The sequence below is a fragment of the Malurus melanocephalus genome, unplaced genomic scaffold (genome assembly GCF_030028575.1).
Source record: "Malurus melanocephalus ecotype Western Australia unplaced genomic scaffold, MMel_1.1 scaffold_69, whole genome shotgun sequence".
In the NCBI taxonomy this organism is placed as follows: domain Eukaryota; kingdom Metazoa; phylum Chordata; class Aves; order Passeriformes; family Maluridae; genus Malurus; species Malurus melanocephalus.
In genome coordinates this window covers 1,581,987-1,602,786 of record NW_026623301.1, presented here as the reverse complement: position 1 = coordinate 1,602,786, position 20,800 = coordinate 1,581,987, and the positions used below count along the sequence as shown (strand labels likewise).

At 38.7% G+C, this 20,800-nt stretch overlaps 1 protein-coding gene across 3 annotated transcripts in view; it reads right to left on the bottom strand.

Annotated features, from left to right (window-relative positions):
- The window catches only part of ZNF516 (zinc finger protein 516), a 98,027-nt gene that overhangs the window by 56,257 nt on the left and 20,970 nt on the right, over positions 1–20,800 (bottom strand). The window lies entirely within an intron of this gene.

The window sequence follows — 20,800 nt, the reverse complement described above, 5'->3', positions numbered from 1 at the left end:
CCTTAAATGTGAGTGATTTATGTCAATGTGACAAACAGGAAAGGACAGCACTACCCACCTCAGTGAAGCAGAATTTGAACCATAAACAAATAAACAAGAAAAACCTCTGATTAACAGAACAGATTAAGAAAATGTTACATGTTTTTGTATCTTTTCATGATTAAAGGCAAGGGTCAGTATCTTCGTGCAAAATGGCACACATCAGCAACTCCCCACCTTGCATACAACAAAAACCAACAATCAAAATCCACATAGGTTGTTTTTCTTTTCTAGTTACCACACTGTAAAATAAAATCTTCCCCCCCTACCATCCTCATTAAGGACTACAAACACCACATGGCTAAGATCAAAGAACAGAGCATTCTCTAATGAAGCGAACCGATCTACTGCCACATTAAGAAAACATCAGCTTCTTAAAATGTAGCTAAAAATATGCACAGCACTAACAAGACCATAYATTCCCACATCCAYCATTTGACATCTATGACTCAACAAAGAGCTACAGATCTACAGCTGCAAATTTTAAGATTTCTCACTGTATTCACCTCTGAGTCTCTTCAATATGTAAATAAGAAGTCTAACCACACCACCAGCACAAGCTTAACAAAAAGCAAGGTGGGACTGCCACAATGCTCATCTCAGTTACAGGCTACAGAACAACTTCATAACATTTAATTTAACCCAGTCCACTTATTTCCTACAAGACATTCATTTCTTGGTTTGGTTTTCTGCATACCTAGTAACCACTTAGCATGTYAGGAGTTACCAAACAGCATCAACCCAAACTACCTTTTCCTCAGAGAGCTGACAATAACATTAAAGGGATGAGTTACAAAAGGAATTTCATTTCTTGAATGAAGCCTTTTCTTCTTAATGCTAAAAAAAAAAATCACAAATACAGAAGTTCACATGAGCAGGAAGTTTACAAACTACAGGATCTAAATTAATCTTGAAATAAGTAATTTAAAACCAAACTGAGGGACAGCCTCAGGAAAGAACCTTCTGGATATATAAAGGATGTCAGCCACTGAAGTTGYGGTTGCACCATTAGTTTAAACATGCCAAAGAGCAAATACAAGTGCAGTTTATACTGCCTACCAAGAGATGAAACAACCTAAGAGTAACATCTTATTTATCTGACCCGCAATCAGAATCTGCCAAGTAAAAACCTGTATTTTCTTATACACAAACATTTAACCCTAAAGTCATTAAATCATAAAAAGAAACACCAGGTTTTTGTTCAAGTAAACTATGTTAAATGCAAGCAACAGCTTCTTCTGAAATGCTCCACAACATTTCAGAAAAAAAAAAAATAGAATGCTTTGGGAACAAATTTTTTCAGGTATCTTATACAATGTTTTCTATATTCTTCATTTTTTACAGCTTACACCACCAGTGAGAATATTGCTTCTACCGGCAGGCTGAATTATAGACTAACAACTTTTTTTATTCTTAAATGYAGGGCCCATTTTAACTCAACTTTCTGCAGCGTTTCCTGTCTGAAAGTTCAAAAGAGCTTTAAGAGCCAAGCTTAAACAAGAATGGTGTATGCAGCAGTCCAAGCACATGTAGATCCAAAGCTTCAGAGTCCYTTTGTTTACTTGGCCACAGATTCCCTGGGCTTAGTCTTGACATATTTCACTTTAATTATTTATAACATTTTCATTAATGAAACTTAGTTATGAAAATGAGGCTATGAAGAAAGCATTACTTATAAGAAGGGTATTAGCCACTCACAAGAGATCCCCCTAGTCCTGTATTAAATTAGGCCTGAGGGGAAAAAACGTCAGAGTTAAAAAACTACTGAATAATTTTATTAGTCTAAAATACTTAATGGAAGTGTCACCGTCTTCACAAAAATATTTTGAGAAATTTTTTTGATCTTTATTACTTTATCTTGGCAAATGCACTGCAATCTGTAACTTTAAAAGCTGAAATGAAGTATTTCTAGACTTGAATTATTTGAATTCATACACATGTAAGCCTCACAAAATTTCAAGTCTGACATTCCACCCATTAAATTCTAGGGGGATATGAAGGGTGTTCACGCAATCTGAGCTGGCTTTATACATTGTGTTGAGGTCAACCTTAGGCTTTGGTAAATCCACTGACACAAAAAAACCATACAAACAACTCACTTCTTGCTCCTCATTTCACTGGAGTGCTACTTAAAAGTAACTCTTCTAGAAGGGGTCTCTTTGCACAACAGCAAAACTGGCTGTTCATTGGAAAGTTGTAAATAAAAYTGCAACTTTGAAAAAAGCTTCAATTCAGAAGACTGAATATGCAAAATAAGGAAAAAAAAAACCCGCAAAGTATCCTACCAATATAAAATAACATTCTGGCTTAATAWTTTTTACCTCAGTATTAATTATTTAACATCAAAGATGGCACAATGGATGGAAGACAGTAACTGGCAAATTCAACTACACCGATTACTCTTTCATTAGGAGTAAAATTTTGCCATAATTRTTTTTGTTTCTTCCTGGCTGACTGTGATGATAAAAATAGTTGTATTTTGATATAATTCCAAATTTTAAAATATTCTGAAATAATTCTCTTTCAGCACACATGGAATGCTGCCACCTCCAGCTACCCTCAGGCTACCAAAAGTGTTTCAGCCCTCAGTAATTTCACGTGGTTAACAATGGCTTTTCACTGCTTGGGTCCAAGCTCACGCTGCAGTTCCATTGCACCGGCTCATCACACAAAATCCACACAGTCACACCCAGCCTGCAGATTGTCCCACACTGTCACAGCACAGAAATCCCCACTAGCATAGAGGCCAGCCATAAGAAAACAAAAGTAAATGTAAACTGGAAATTAATTTGTAGTCTTCAAAAATATTTTGTGTGTTTCAATGGCACTAGGGGCTATGCAAATGTCATCCAGCTCCTTGGTGGAGGTGTGATACGTTAAGGGGCATAGAAACTAGATCCAGTTTATTTTCTTGAACWAGGAATCAATAGTTCATGTAAGAAGCAGCTGGCCAGTATCCATGAAGCATTTTCAGCCCCTTTAAAATACACTCATCATCACTGTTTACATGCAAGTTTGGTACATAAAACAAGATGGAAGAGAAACATGAACAAAGACCCAAAAAGAGGAGGGGTGGTGTGCTGAGAAATGCCTTAGCACAGCCAAATATTTTAGTTATAAAGTTTGTTCCTGCACCATTGCTCACTGAGATTCTTTGCTTTGACCCACATGGGCACAAATACACACAAACTTTTTTTTATTCCCCTGGTGCCCCCGAAGGGAAAACAAGCTTTACTACATGCTTAAAGCAAGTACTTGTCAGAATCTACTCTACTTCACACATTTAGGCATCAAACTTCTCTGTTTTTTTAAACTAATTTGGACAGAGTCCTTGGCTTGAGAGAAAGCACATTTGAATAAAGTGCCTTGCTCTCACCATGAAGCCCCAGCATCTTTTTCAGCATCAGCCATGGCTTCCCCAGTGAGGCTGTGGGAACCTGTCCCTGCTGACACCTCGCCATGGCTGCAGCACCCTCAGAATTTGTGCCAGACCCACACTTTGTCTTGAAATGAAGCATGCACTAAGGTACAAAGAAAGAGCACTTCATGTTACACAGGAGCACTCTGAAATACCTACTACTCTTCTCTTCATGCCACCTTCGTATTCTGGAAGGGGACCAGGTACTGAGGACTGCCCACAAGGAAAGACTGTGGAAAGAGCCTCCTAAGGACCCTTGGTGCCTCTTAGAATATGATAAATAAAAAGTGAAATTGAAAATAAACAACACAGGAAAACTGGAGGGGGGGATAAAGAAAAAATAATTTAAAAGGTATCACACTGAAACAGTAATAGCCAATTCATTTCTTATATACAAATACATTGCGCAGTGCAGACAAAGAAAAACAAAATTATTCCTGTTTCAACACAGAGCAAGCAAACTATACTTTTTTAAAAATTATTCTTCAATTAAACATGATTTTAAAAATCATATTGTGCGATCTATGGTGGCAAGAAGGGAAAACTCTTCAGTRAGTAATAAAAGAGAAAATACAAATTGGGAAGCTACACAGACCWATTCAAATAGCACAGTGTATCTTTTACAATAAACTGCTTTCAGTCTGGGTGTATTTGAAGTCCCATMTGAAAGATAAATGCACTGGAGAAATAATCACTCTTCTCATCTCCAAGAGGTTTGAACATACACTGCAATCACTCCACCATGCTCCTCTGCCAAGAGCAGCAATGACTTAAAAATAAAAAAAAAAAACAACAAAACAATGGGAGGCATGATCTTGTGGGAAAATATCTCACTGAAATTCCTTCTAGATGATGAAATGATAGGACATAGCAWGTAAATATCTAGGTGAATTTGACGAAGTTGTGTATTTCAAGAACAGCAACCCAGAGAGTGGATCTCTGCTGATTTGAGAARGCTCAGGTCGCCCCAGAGGCAAACAGGCTTTGCCATTCAGAGCAAAGAGGCCAGAAGAGAGTGAAGTGCAGGAAGAGAGGGGACAAAAGACAGAGAACATTTTACAGCTGCCCCACCAGCCTTGCAGCTCACTGAACCGCAGAGACCTTTCTCCCGCTCCGTGTCTTCTCCCCAGGCTACAGACTGCCCTCCACACACACCAGCCTCGCCCTATCTGCACACCCTCCTCCTCACTTYGTCAGGGACTCAGCTTCTTCTGAACAGCCACATCCCAGAGGGGTCATCAGTCCATCACCCTGACCAAAGGTGCCGTCCTGCCATCCTTATTTTTATTTACACACCAATCCTACCCAAATGCCTCTTACAGACCATATCACCACACCATGGACCATAGACTACACCAAAACACAGAAGGACAAGCTTATCTTTAAACAGTAAACCTGAACCTGAAATTGCAGGAAATTCAGGCATTCTACAACCTATAAAGGTAAAGGCAGCAGAGTTCTGAATGCATTTTCTTAGAGYAACCCAAAGTAACCCAGTAAAAACCTATCCAAAAATCTCAAGCCARTTGCAGAAGACTGGCAAATTTTCCAAATGTATTCAAAGTGCCAATCTTGACAACAGACCTCCTGAAGTTTGTTTAAGCCTGCCAAAACTGACACAGGACTGARAAAGAAAAATAAAAAGGCTTCTGGAAAAACAAACAAGAAATTTCTATTAATCTGTTTCTGCTCAGGCTTTTAAAATCTTTGGACMGCATTTTGCAATATTTTTTTGTTTAATTATTTTCAACCAGCCTTCCCCTGCAGCTGGTGAAGCTCTTCCYATTTGCAAAGTTTGCTGTCTGAACCACGAGATATTATTTTGAGCTTCTCCAAATACATCATGTGTTTTTGTGTCTTTCTCCCTCCATGAGCTAATGACATTTTGCAGCAWTCTTCCAAGCAGCAGCCAGGAAAGCAGAGTCAGGCCTTTCCCAACTGATGCCGCACCCTTAGCAGGGGAAAAGAACACAGAAAATAAAGGTAAAAACACTAATGCTGAAAAAGCTGGGGGTATAAATTTGCAACGAGGTGATGGCTATCCAAACAAAGTCAGCAAAACCTCCGTAACCCAGATTATTTGTGGGTCCKCAGGAATCAGTTCAGGAACAAGGCGGGGTGGGGGGAGTTTGTTTTCACACTGCTACGGGATATGTTGAGAAACACAGAGCTGTCACCCACTCAGTACATATTTTGTGTTTTAGTGTACTGTGCGTGTTTGTCTTCTGAGAGACAAAGAAATGTACTTTACCAGTTACACTGTAGTATTCTAAGCAATGAATTSAAATGTATCATTAACATCCAGGACAAGCTTTATCTTGGTACCAAAACAAAGGGACTATTCTTTGAACAAATTGAGGGGGAAAATCCCATAATGACAATGAAGAGTTCCTCTCCCTAAAAACTGCGCTGCACAACAGTAACAATTACGGGCTTATATTCTACAGACTGAGGTTGGGAATGGCTGCATGAAGCGATGCATTCACTATTGGGAGAGTAAGTACCATTGATGACAAGGCCTTGGGGCTTCTGCTGTTCGCAGACCAATCAATAATCCATTATGAACAAACTACATTTCCCCCTAATATGAAGAAATGAATAAAAGAGAACCAGTAACAGTAGTACYTTCATGGAAAAAAACCCAACAAYGCATAAATCACAAAATGCCATCACAAGACTTAAGACTATTGSTGATGTCTAACATTGACAGAACTATCCACAATAATCCTTTATWTTACAGCAGTTGCTGGAGATCATTACATTACATTAAAAAAAGCCAACAAAACAAAAAAAACCCACAAAAACACCAAAAAAAAGCAAAAAAAAGAACCCAAAAAACAAACCACACTTCTTTTAAAGGCAAGGTTTTTTCAAGGCTACTTATGCTGGCAGCAGGACAAAACAAAAAGCAACATTAATCCTTCAAGGCAAGCAGGACAAAATGAACTAACTTCACTCAAACATCTACCAGCTTGCTTCAAACTATTTTCTAATGTAACGTAAATAAGAACTTCTAATTAGAAATAACTGTCCAAATGTGACTGGTCAACCATAACAAGACTTTATTGCAGCAGCTGCGTTACCATCCAGACATGAGGCCCTGAAACTGTTGTTCTCCCATTGTCATTGTCAGATGCTACAATACAATCAAGAGAGGATCCATTTAAATGGCACAACCATAGCAAACCTCAGCATCCTCAGTCCCGTTCTACTCAGACCTCTCAGCACAGCACCAGAAGGCAGAAAAGCTCTCCCAAAAAATTACAGATAAAGTATTTAAATTTAAAAAAAAATAAAAGTTACAGATTTTTTGGATGGGTAACAGTAAAATAGACCCAACGGAAACACTGAGACTGATATCACTGGTGCATAAGGCAGTGTATGTCCTTTTTCTGAAATGTAAAGACGAGTAGCTAAAGTTGACCTCGCAGAGTGGGGGGCTTGCGGGAATGAATGCACAATGTGATTATTGATCAGCCCTAGAAAAGCCAAGRACTGCACTAGTGCAGATGTGATTTTTCTTTACCTAGGGTCATTAATGATATATATTGGCAAGTCAAAAGCTCTTATTTTGACATGCTGTAACCGTATCATTAATTCTGAAAATAAGCATCAACTTAGGTTAAAAAAAGAAAAAAAAAATTCTAAAAAGCCCAGCAACAAAACTCCTCCATTTTACTTCAGTGTAACAGTAATGTTTTCCTATTTAGCCACACCCACCAAGGGAGTTACTTTAGTGGCTTATTATTCTCRAAGCCTAAGATTTAAAAGTTGAAGAAACATTTACAGTTCTGATAGTTTCAAACAAAAAAAGTCAGTTACAAGCAAAGCCACCTCAATACTGTGTATTACCTCCTTATTCAAATCAATGGCATTGATGCTGTCTATTCATGCATGTCTATGGAGATGCATATATGTATGGGCAGCACAGTATTTTCCCAGCATCCAATAGTGCTTTTATATTTAATGATCTTGTTAAGAGTTTCCACTGCAGACCAATTTACACGGAGTTGTAACATGGCCATTTTAAATCTTCACTGTGGGCCTGATATCAAACTCTATGGGCGGGGTATTTTTCTGTCAATATRTTCTGTTATGAGCTCAGTTGGTATCTTAAAATAGTAAAAAAAAATAAAAGTATCTATTTTTATTTGCAGTGTGATGACAAGGAAATACTTCATTTTTTTTCAGTTTTTTTCATTATCTGTATAGAAGAACAGGGACTGTATCACCAGCTGGCAGAAAATGCAGAAGTGCAGTACATCGCACACACAGACACATCTTGCTGCCTCTTTCGTCTGCACCATCAATGCAAGCGACWCACAAACCACATCCTCAGCTGCCATAAGCGCACACAATGCCATGAAATCAATTTGTATCAATTCAGAAGCTGTACCACTAACTAAAACTGGAATGCCTTTGTGCTGTGTACACCAAGACCTGAATGCAAGAAAAACATGAGCATAATTAAAAGCAAACATTTTGAATTGTTGATTTCCTCTCCCTGCAAAAGTTACACAAAGCAACCTTGCCCAAAGTGCCCAAATTCCACTCTGTCACAACAATTAGACCATTAAGGAATAAACTTTACTGCTTTAGTAGATTCATACTGCGCTGCAACAACTGGTCCATAGCAGCCCTCAAATGCAAAAAGCTGTATGTTTAATACCAAACAAGTTTACTCGCTACAGCTATGTGTTCATCAGGTCCAYGGAAGGTAAATATTATTTCTATGGGCCATTGCTGCAAGATAAGCTGTGTGAAGAATTAAGAAATACAAGGTAATAAATTAATTTCGCTTACACCTAATATATCCTACTGGTCAAATTACTACAGCAAAATCATTACCTTATAAATAGAAGTGTTGCCAAGCGTTAACCTGTTAACAGAATTACAGCACTGTGCTTTGATTAACTACTAACGGCTTACTGTAACAAAAATTATTTCTGAAATAATACCAAGTTGTTTGCTTACTTCTTCCCCCTCCATAATATTATAAASGAATGGTAAAGCAGTGAAACAAAGGCAGAAAGAGTGTATTAAAAAAAAAAACAAGAAAAATGGGAGGAGGGGGAAAAGGGATGGGACAGAAAGGGCAGAGGGGAAAGGGAGAGGAACTGTGTCCCGAAATACAAGGAGGAATAATCATATTCAATAAACCATAAAAGCATTCTGTTAAATATTACCTTCTGAGATAGCAGTGCTTAGCACTGAGAAGCAACACAACMCTGACAAAACACACAGCTGCAAAACCTCATTTGCAGATGTTGAGMTCCTTTTTCTTTCTTGTGTAGAGATATATATATGWATGCGTGTATGTGTGTGTATATATAAAGTATTTCACTGTAAGCTCTTGTAAAGCACAAAACAGCATGGACAAGCTCTATTTTAGGAAGCTTTCTTAAACGTTTAAGAACTTAAGCAGGTAATTAAGACTTTGAATCACAGTTTTTCCATTCTCTGCAACATTTCTGAACGTCAAGCACGCAGATGATGCCCAAAGGCAGACATTGCCCTTCAGAGATCCCACACCAGCCAAGCTGCAGCTTCTCTACACCAGCCGAGACCGAGCACCCACTGCACTGCTCAGATCGCACACAGCTTTGGCTCCATAACACCGGCAGTCCCCAGCTGGCAGAGGACCGTGCTGAAGGACAGTCTGTGGGTAGCCAGTGCCTTAAAAATACCTTCTTTTCACCTTCTTTACACTAAAGCACACAGTACCCCTGAAGATCAATCCATCCACAAGTGCAATTTGTGATGATGAGCTTATTTTACAGTAGCAATAAGACAGTTGATTGCTAGCAGTCTAAAAGAAGGATCAAAAGTTCCTAAGTTYACCAGCAGTTTTAAAAATGAGATCTCAGCTGTTGCTTCATTACTCTAACAGTCCATTTTAAAGTTTTCTGCAGTTATCATAATTAAAAGCTGTTTTATTACATATGTGATAAATCCAACTTCAGAATAGATAGAACCTGGTAGTGGCCCATCCCTGCCAGCACAGAAAAGCAAACAGGCATAGCCAGTACAATACAAGTGGCATAATCATAAAACATGAGTTGATTTGCACATTGAAGTAACTACTTTTCTCCTTTTTTCTTTCATTTACTTGTTTAAACACAAAGGGAAGAAAGCAATAGTCTCTTACGTCAAATGAACACAAAGCACAAGATGACTATTTCTGGATTTCAAACCTTTCACTTAGGAGAAAAGAAACCAAACCCAAAACCAAATCCTTCAGCTATCTGTTGGACTGGCTTATTTTGGTAAGAAGTGCTGAACTATCTCTGTGGAACATCGCTGCAATGTATCACCTAAAAGAGACAAACATTCCATCCGCTCCTTATAAATACAATTTCAAAGCATATTTTACCAACCCTGTCAACTTTGCTCTTGTAATAGCACAACATAAAGCATTTTTCAGATTTTGGCAGGTCAGGACACCGTRGAATCACAAGATGAACCTCGATAACGCTGTTCAGAACTACTCTGTACATGTACTTCTCCTCTCCTTCCCTTTTAATCAAAGACTTGAAGTCTTTGGGCCACTCTGTCACCTACAGTGTACAAGTCACTTTCCCATGACTCCAAAGATAAACAGAAATTTACCCAAGTGCAGAAAATTATTCCGTGTTTCATCTTTTGTGAAAAAAGAAGGGCCTGGATGGACATCAATCTCCAAAACCATTCCTGAGCCCGTTCCTGGCCTTGGGTACAGAAAGATAGAGCATTAAGAGCTGGAAAAAAGTAAAAGAACAAATTCCACCCCTACTTAGATACTCTTGTAATAGCCTCAACACTCAAATGCTGAGCAACTGCTTCAAAACAAAATGAAACCTCTGAAATTATCACTTACAGGACAGCAAGCAAGCAAGCCACCAACGAAGAAAGGTCTAATGCACAGGCTACTGCTGAATAATTTATTTTTCTATACACTACAACTCACAAGACAAATCTATCAACTGGTAAGAAAAACATGGATTACGTACATAAAGAAGAACAATAAGCACTTTGCATCACAAATTATTAGACATTACTGCTTTGAGTTTATGTACCATGGGCACAAACCAACTCCCTCTCCTCTCACAGCTCTTCACAACAGAGACCTCAACACGCCACCATCACACACGTGTGGCTGTACCTTCCACCGCAGCCCACATCCCTGTCCATCCCACCCGCACCCACACCACTCCTGTGGCACTGATCTCCTTWCTGCTGCTCTCAGACTGGCTCCACCTCACCTCAGTCACCAGCACGCCTCCCAGCCCCAGCTATCCACGCACACTGCCTGCCTGGCAGATTCCTTCTGCATCACCTGAGGCCAGCTGCCAGACTCACACTCCCATCCCAACCACTGCAATCCCACAGATGGAGTTTAAAGGCCACGTCTTTTCCCCAACTCTTCCCTTTCTGTTTGCTTGCCCTCTGTCCCTTTCTCAGTTGTCCCCAACACTTCTGCCTYTTCCAGGAGCACTTTCACTACCTTCGCTCTCCCAAACTTGTTTGGGCCCTTCGTGACTAATTCTTCCATTTGGGTTCTCCCTCGTTAGCACAGCTTCAGTCCCTGCTCAGTGGCTTCTTGTTTGCCAGGACATTCCAGCACACACTCCTTGCCCCTTCTATTCCCTTCCCTAGAAGATGCACACTCTTCAGATTTTTATATCCTCAGTTACAACAGAACCATCTCCAGCCACCAAGCCTGTAACTTGACCCTCTCTGTCTACTCACTAACTGCTGCTTTCCCAAAAATCCAAGGATGCCAACACCCATGCCAAATGGCTCGCGTGTGAGGTTCAGGTGCCTTTCTTCTCCTTCAAGGACCTACACAGTTCCACCATGCTCTCTTTCGTGTGGGCAGTGACTCACCCTCCCCTAGTACATCTTTTAAATCGGTTTCCCACTTACGACACTGTGCTCTGACACTGCATTTAGAACCAGCTTTTCATTATATTTTCATTCATTCTTAAAAGCATATCTTCCATCAATGTCTCAAAATTATCTTCCAAAATTTAATCCATCACTCAGTTTTGTATAGTTTTTCCCCCTAATGCATATATGTACTACATACAGCTATGCTCTAATTGGTATGTATATTCCTCAAGGCAGGAACTTGAGATCTTTTATACGTGCTCTTTTATGTACTTTTATACAGTGCCAAGTRTTCCAACTTCAAATAATTTCCAAGAGCAAATTATCATTATAAAGTCAAGATTCACCTTTTCAAAGAGTCAAAGTCCTTTTTTTCATCAGAGGTACAGACCGAAGCTGAGAAATAGCTTCTTTCCCATGAGCTCCAAAAGTAAACTAATCCCCTCTTCTGCCTACCCAGAGTTCATCTCTTAAGTTAACCAAAAGGGCCATCATATAAARGGTACAGCTAAGCTAGTAAAGAAGCTGACAAGACATAAATCACATGTCAATAACCTCTAGCCTGTCTACCTTTCTGATACATGCATTTCCAGCCAATGTTATGCATTCACATTTAATAACAAACAAGAAGCATAACGACAAATAGAGTTCRAATGCTGCACTTCTCTCTCCATTTCTTCACAAGCAGCTGGAAAAAAAGCAGGCTATGCAGAACATCAAATTAAAGGGTAAGATCCTTAGAGGTGATGCTCACTTCACTGACGTATTCCTCTTACAGGAGTCAGTCTCTTTCTACACCTGGGACAGTAAGTATGATTTGAAAGCTTTCCAAACTCACTTCCCTCCAGCATGAGTATGCTGCTTTATATCACACACTTTACTATTCTGCAAATAGAAATATACTCCTTCCCTCAGGGCAATGCTGAAGTGAGTAGATTTTCCACCAGAGAAGCACAACATAACTGTGACTCTTTAACTCCAAAAGCAGAATTTGAGCCACACTGCTAAATCCTTAAACCTGTTACACAACAAATAAGCATGGATTACAGCGTGGCTGGTTCATTATGGGATGCTTTGTGATGCTATTCCTAACACACAAACGCCATTTGTCTTGGCCAAATACATAAAGACCATTCTCCTATTTTAGGTTATACATCTTTACCATTGCTTTCACTTCCCTGCATCTCGCCAATTTATCGCTCATTTACTCCCTATTTAACATATTTCTACACCATAGACAGTGCTAAATAATCATGATGTAACAGCACAGTGTTATACTTGCTCTATATATAAATGACTGGTACACTACAGTTACCTGACACTTCTTACTATCAAAACAAACCATTTATAACCATATATTACCTTTAGTACTCCATGGCTACTCCACTTGCAGTACTAAACAAAGAGCATACAAATAAAAAGAAGCAATCTGCACCAGGGAGGTTTACATTTCAGTAGAAATAGCAAGCATAAGTTGTAGAAAATGCCTGACTAAAAGCACATTTTTAGGCAGGTGTAATCTAATTTTGGCAGGTTTACAACCATCAGCTACAATGTTTGCTAACACTAGATGATTTGGGATTTTATTTTTTTCAAACAGATTTAGATAAACACACCTGTATTCACTTCCTCACGTAATAGGTATGTTTATCAAAGCTACTGTTTATAATCTGAACAGATGATTTTCTCACAAGAAAATCCTGCCATATACATAAGAAAAAACAGCCTCAATTTGACCAACAGTAAAAAACACAGCCTTGAAAGAAAAACACACAGTTTATTACTACCATGTATGGGGTCAAAAGTACACCACCTTATCTGTAATCAAGTATTTTCTAAACATAAGGAAACTTTTTCCTTAAACCCTTGTAACAGCTTTGTAATCAAAAGGACAACTCCTTTAAATATGACAGCTCTGAACATACAGGTTTACAACTAAAGGTATTGTTCCTCATTCTGTCACACTTCTCTGTTGACAGGCTTTCAACTGTCTCCTGAACTTGATTAATTCAAGTGTGATTCATTCCATTAACATATAAAATCAAGATGTTAATTAAATACAATATCCAAAACCAGGTATGGATAAAACTTGCACAGAAAGCACAATAAAAATGGTTATTATGGTACTGCCAACTAAGAGCACTAAACCTCGTGGGTCAAGCACTCAAATCATCATGGTACATCCATCAACTCAGGAGTGATTTTCAACCATAAATTGGCTGTGGATTCTCCCATTTGTCTTTTGAGCTTTTACAGTACACTCAGACATGTCAAGCTTCCTCCAACAACCATGAAGTCAAGGAACTTTCTGTTTTCAGAGGCTTACGTCTTCTGGTTTGGAACCACTGGACAGCAGAAAAAGGGGCTTTGGGAAATGATCCCTACCTTCTCCACTGACAAAACAGTAAGTGGGAACACCATAACTGAAGCAAAAAGACRTGGCAGTCCTTTCCTCTGCTGCTTCACTCATAAAATACTCCTCAGATGAGTACCACAGCTTATCTACAAACATCTGATGCAGGGTCCAGAACATCCCTCCACACACGCATTCAGTGGACGGATGGTCAAATGTACTAAGCATGCATGGACTCCACTTACTCTATGGCATTTACAAGTAATCAAAAACTTAGGCAAAACAAACATTTTCTGCCAGAATGTTTCTAGTATAACCCTGAACGTAAGCAGAACAGAGGGTGACAACACCATTGTAAGACAAGACAGCTCTGAAGGAGGTGACAAATGCCACTATGTCTCACTGGGTTTGTCATGTTCAACTCTCTGACTTGGATACAGCTAAAGGCTGTTGCAGCATCTGCTAACAACAAAACCASTAACAGGCTTTTTCAACCCAAATTATAACATATCCCATAAAGAAGTCAACCGTTGAACCCTCTGAAATACATCAATAATGCTGGGAAAGAAGGCCCAGAATAGCCTATGTTTCATTGCTTATTCTCTAGCATATTACCAACTTGGAACTTGTGAAGACAACATTCCTCCATATGCTTCAGACAACAAGGTACAAAGGGTGTTCTCATGCTGTTACCTAGATGCTTCCCCATGCTGCCTTCGAGGTGGCAGGACCAATACAGGCCAGCAGAGCCTCTAAAGTGGTGTTCRGCCACCAAGGGGCCCCATACTTGATCAACACAGTGCCTCTTGCATGAGGCAACTTTTCTCTGGGAACCCCATTAYGGCAGCTGGATACAGCTCATTTAATCAACAAGCTTCTCTCATCTTGGGGCTTGCAGAAAGACTGCCAGCTTACAACAGATTTAAACCCACTCAAAGCTTTGGCTACAAACTGTTGGTCAAATTCTAACCTGAGTAGACCTGCATCCCTCCCACCTTACTGTGATGATTTTAGCACTCACTGTACACTTATATCTATACAAGAAGTGAGACACCAGCCCTACAGTTTTAAAGTGCAAGGCTGACCTTTATCTTCCTTATACATTTGGAGTTACTTCCTCTTGCACCAGAATACTTTCTAAACCCTGCCTGAGCCTTCAAGGTGCACATCAGCTGGAAACSAAGACATTTAAAATTTTAAGAAAGTTCCAAATTTGCCTAGCACCTCACCATTATCAAACTGACTCACATGAGGCTCAATATTTGTGTAATTCCTGAAAGAAAAGCCCATCCAGGCTAAGTAACCAAAAAGACTCATATATGACCTGTAGCTTAGTCACTGAACTGCAAACTGGTCAAACTGGGAGAGAAYACCAAGAGGCTTCTTATGCTCCTTCCCCAAGAAGCTGCCACCAAGCATTGTCAAAAGAAAGATATGAGATGGAGCACATGAATCTTCAGCCTGACCCAGTTCAGACACTCTCATGTTCCCATGATTATTAGTAAGAAATCCAAAGCCATGTGCTGCTGTAAAAGGGTGAAGGCCTCCCTGCATTCAGATCTTACARCCCAGCCACCTCCAGTCAAAGGGTGGGGAGTCGCTTTTATGTGGCCGCAGAATTTCAGAGCAAGGCTTATCTTTCACAGCAAGTTGCAAAACAGCTGGCACTGCATCCACGCAGAGCACAGCCACCATCTCTGGCACAGCGGCAGGAACACACCTTGGCAAGGCAAAGAGGAGTCCCTTCCCTGCCTTTTCATGAACATATGYGAGAGGTCAACAGTCTCCAAAAGAGCTGACAACACAACTTTCAACGGGGAAGGCAAATAGTGCTGAGTCCCTGGAACAACAACAACAAAAAAGTTCTAAAAACACACACATCTCCTACTCTGTTACCTGCTCTGTTTGCATGCCATGACTTCCCACACAAGCTGTCAGGAACACAGGCACCTTCCCTACTACACACCAGACACTACCAGGGCTGACTACAAGAGACTTCAGAAACATCCTCCTTGTGTCTCCATCAAACAACGTCAAGTGACCAACTCACACCAATTAYCTTGCAGCCAAAGGGAAGGAACAAAAATCAAGTTAATAAACTTTGGTAACTAATGACAGGGATTTTTTAAACCTTGAAGAGTGACATATAAAAAGATGTCAGTAAGATTTAAAGGGCATTCAGTACACAGAATTTTTGAGTAAATGGTGTGCTATTATGAAGAGAGGACATTTTCAGTGGATTTGCACACACACCAAAACATCACAGCTTTCACTGTAAAACCAATGGTTTCTCTGTTTGAAACAGTGAAGCTCATCTGTAGAAATTCTGTGGCTAACAAGCATTTCATTTCACTTTTCAGCAACAATACAGCCATCCTATTACAAATACCATCAAATGAAATGTTAATTATTTTCTAAGAGTCACTTGGTAGCTGTTAATAAAGGCAAACTGTTAGGGAAATCCTGCCAAAAGAAAGTAATGACCAGATGTGTACCAGTGCAGCAAGATCTAACTTAACTGAATGAGAACCTTAAATCATTAAAAAGAGTTGGACTCATCCATTATCAACCTTCATCCCAACAGTAATTTTAAATTATTTTTCCTAAACCAAAATATATATAAGCCCTTCAAAAATCAGTTTAGAAATCACAACATTTATGTTAATATTTAAATAAGAGAAAGAGCAATAATTTTACAGGCTTTCACATTTAAATCTGAAATTGTTTTCAGTAACTTCTATTAACCTCTCTTTACAGCTTTTTCAGAGTTCATAATGCTTCCTGCAGCCTAAAATAAAACAAACTGCAGAGATGTCAGAAAGTTATAGATGCACACTTTAATTACCCTACATTAATAATGTTTGTCATCTACATTAACATTGTAAATGAAAACAACACATGCAGATCCAGAGATGTGCTTGCAATAGTTTGTACCCTTGGCCACCACGCCTGTGCGGCAGCAGCTAATTATGGGGCTGAGCTATGCCAATATGGAGCTCATGCTTGTATTGCAAAAAGAGCAATTCATAGCTCAACTCAGTTTTAACTACACAGCATGAGGCTTGGAGAAAAGACCCACATTTTGTACTGATATGATTAGAGCGGTATTTTTCACAAAACTGAGAACTGAGTTTCTGTATACATCAAATAACTGGAAAGCACAACAGAACTAACACCTTGTATCATGTTACATTTCCTTATAAGGGATATGAAACCCAAAAATATTTAAACTACTCTGATAACCCCATGACATGAACATACAAAACTCCAAGGCATAAAAACACAACATAACTTCAGCAAGCTGCAGAAATACCAAATTTAAAAGCTATTTCATTTGTTAATGCATCTTTATTAGACAATGCTTATTGCATCACTGGTTCATATTCCCAAGTCTCTGGCTTATTGAGCAAGTAAGTAAAACAACATCTATGCATTTTATAATTATCTCCACATTATTGTTCTTGTTCTGCACTGATGAAAGCAGTAAAGGAATATATGAAGCTGTTGAGCACCTAWGGCACTACCCAATTAAAGTACCTTACAGAACAAAGGCTGATGCCAAAAGTTGGTCCCATTTCATTCAGCACAATAAAAATCTTTCCAGGGAGAGTCCCAACAATTATCAAAAACCAAATACAAAATATGCACAAAATCTTCACCCCCAGTTCTTCACCCATCAACTCTATCATCCACAGGTAGATTTCCTGCTAGTGGTACAACTGTTTTTATCTATTACTTGAATCAATTCTCTAAAGAAACACAATTGCAACTGAAAAATGACATGTAAGGTTTTAATTATTCTTTTAGTGTCTTGCCATGAAGTTCGTTCTAACATTTTTCCAGCTGGCTAAGAAAAACAAACATGTGTCAAGGTCAGAGAAAAATAGTTGGTTCTTGCTTCATCTGAATTCCAGTTCTGGGCAACAAAAAAATCCAACCATTTAAACAGGAAACTGGCTTAATAGCTCTAAATTCATCTTTTCCATGAATGGAGAAGCAACATGCAGCAAGCCTGTCTGCTTCTGCTTCTTTCATCATTCAGGGAAAGAAAAAAAGATTTTAAAAGCCTGAGATCTGGTCTTGCTGAAGCAGATCTACAAGCCGTGGCTGGTTTAATAAAACTAATCTTCAGTGGAGCACATGATATGTAAATTGCAGACCACAGTARTGTGTTGCTTTCCTAATACTACAGTGCTGGTTTCTAACATGAACTGGAGCCTCTTGTACAAAAATTCTGGGGATAATCAAGTGCAAGTGCTGTCAGGTCACCATTCATTGTCATACAATGCAGGGCAGTTTTGGGGACAATGCAAGCACTCTGTTACTTTACTATGGCTGACTTAGAGCTTAACTGCTGCATTTTTTTTTTTAAATACTAATTTTATTGTAATACATTTCCTTTTCTGACAGGCACTGTTCRTACTTGGTATCAAATAACAGAGCATGCTCTATCATGAGGATATTTCCTTAAAATCTGAAGTACTATAGCAGTGATTCAGATGAAAAAAAAAAAACTTTTTCTAAAACCTGAGCCATCCTTCATCTTAAGAAAAGCAGTAAGAGATGAGACCAGTACCCCAACTTCAGAAGGCACAAAGTGATTTAGAAGTAGGCAAGAGCATCCTTCTTTGAAAATGTGTCTTCTTGACCTCATGCTTTGAGTAGCCCTCTTATGCCAGAAGTCATATGTCATAACCTCTCCATTAGTTAGCCTCAGCTGTAATGTTTGACTCTGATAATATCTTAGTATAGTGAGTTCTGCAGGTCAAATGTCTTTGAGAGGTCAGTCCATTCTGGCACCCAGCCACATGAAGACATTTCTTTACACTCAAGCCTCGCTCCAACACCACAGACTGTGAACACGCAATACTGGGTTTCAGCAGAAGTTCACTGTAGAGTATTGGTGAAATAACCTGAGCCTAAAGCGATCTTTCCTCAATGACTACATTTAACTTGAAACATATGTTTAGCCAGTTTTACCATACAGTACRTTTTATACACTTGCATGTGCACAGACACACAATACAGGCAATGAGAGAGGCATAAACTRAAATTTTCAAACTGAAAGAATCTTAGAAATGGTGTTATGCAAGTTCCTCTGGAAACTTCAGCTACACTTTTTATAAGTCTCTCATTGGCTTTTTTGTGCAAGAGTTAATCAGATAATTTAGTGATATGTACTCAAGAATGAATAACTAGACAGGAAAAAAAAAAGTCWCTTGCACATAGGAAGTGGGGAAAGACAGAGAGAGGGAGGTTTCAGCATGTGTTTTTGAAGGAAGTACTTTTTGGTCTACCCTTCAGTGCACTGGAGTTCAGCTTTAACCGTTGCTTTGAAAATGCCTTAATATGTCTGCAGAGCCAACTAAAACGTGTCTGAGGCGATTAAATTCCAAGTATTACCCAGAACAACTACATAAAAGGACACATAGTGAATCCTGCTTAAAATTTAGTAACGGTGAGTATTTTGTATTGTCTGAGGAATCTAGGATGTCCTGAGCTTCACAGCATGTCCATACTGTATGGAGCTAATTCTGGATGTATTTAAAATGGCTCATTCATGAATGCAYTTTCCTAAAGCATGTAGTTTTAGCATTTCCATGGTTTTTGTATATTGCTTCAACAAAATTATCTGTTGTACATTATGCACGGTGTCTGAAAATGGCCTGCATTTGAGAAAGCCTCATCCGTCTTCTCATTCCACATAAAACCGATAAACTGCTCCAAATGGTAAAGTCATCATGTTGTAATTATAACTCTAAATTAAGGCTTTTGTGTTTCTAATTCTTCAGGAAAAGTTGCACCTATGTTTTACAATGAAAGGAAAAATATCAAAATACATCTTACTAATAGTTCATGAATGAATCCATTGTATCAGTGATGAAACATACATAAAGCCAAAATCCGTTCTATTTCCACATCAATTTTTTCCTTTTACATGAACAGAAGCTGACCTAAAATGATTTTCCTTTCTAAAAAAAAATGCAGAGAGTGAGCTGTGCTCTAAATACAGGCTTTTCAAACATCTAGAAAATAAAGTTATTAAGAATGGAACAAAAAGAAATTTAAGCCATTCATGGAAACTTTACACAAGCCCCAGTTCTGCAAACACTTACGCAACCGAGTAATTTCACACACCTAAATAATCTGCTTAAATCCGGYGGGGCTACTCTTGTTTTCAAAACCAGTCATACCTATTAAGTGTGAGTAGAATAATGACATGGTAGATTTAACATAAAATAAAATCAGAGATTTCACTGTGAAACKTGAAAATTTCTTCCAAAAAAGAAGACAGTACTTAAAAATACATGATCAAATCCTAGTCATCTGCTCTAAGCAAAAATATCTTCAACATTCAGAATTACTTAAAATTAAACCTGAAATGCAAATGACATGCAAATATTTTTCAAACACCTAATTTGCTCTGGAGATATTAACTAGGTTACTAATTTAGGTGAAGAATTTTCATGTCTCGAGTATCTCTACAAACCATCACGTTTAAGTGCTTAACAAGGAAAGCTTGCTTTTCAAAGTGCTTATTATTGCATTTCCCATTGACTGCAATGGGATTTCCAAGTACTCAGCTCTTCTGAGTAAGGGAATACTTAATACCAGGACACAGGAGTGCAAATAAAGAAATCTCTATTTAGGTCATCCAGATTTTACCATTTTTACCTGAATAACTAATTTGTGCATTGTACTAGAGATGACATACTATCACACAGAAAAAAAAAACAAGAAAAAAAAAATCAACAAAAACAAACCCCTAGAAATTATGACACAGTAAAATACAAAGTACACGCCCTTGCTATGAGTGGATGCCAATAAAAGACGGGAGCTTTGATCTTCTTTTCAACAGTCATTCACAGAGTAGCAGAAATATCCTTAACCCTCCAAAATATATTCTGCCAAGACTGCAAGATGCCAGTGTCTTCTCAATAAGCATTAACTAGAGGATGACTTCACCYAAGTCCTTTAATCCTTCCCATATTACTTTGTTGTCTAAGCACACAGCAAAAACCTCCCTGTCGTACCTCTCCCTGGATCCGCAGAGACCATTCTCTACAACTTGGATGCAATAAGCTGTAGTTCATTTTTCAAGTGTGGAATCAATATTGTTA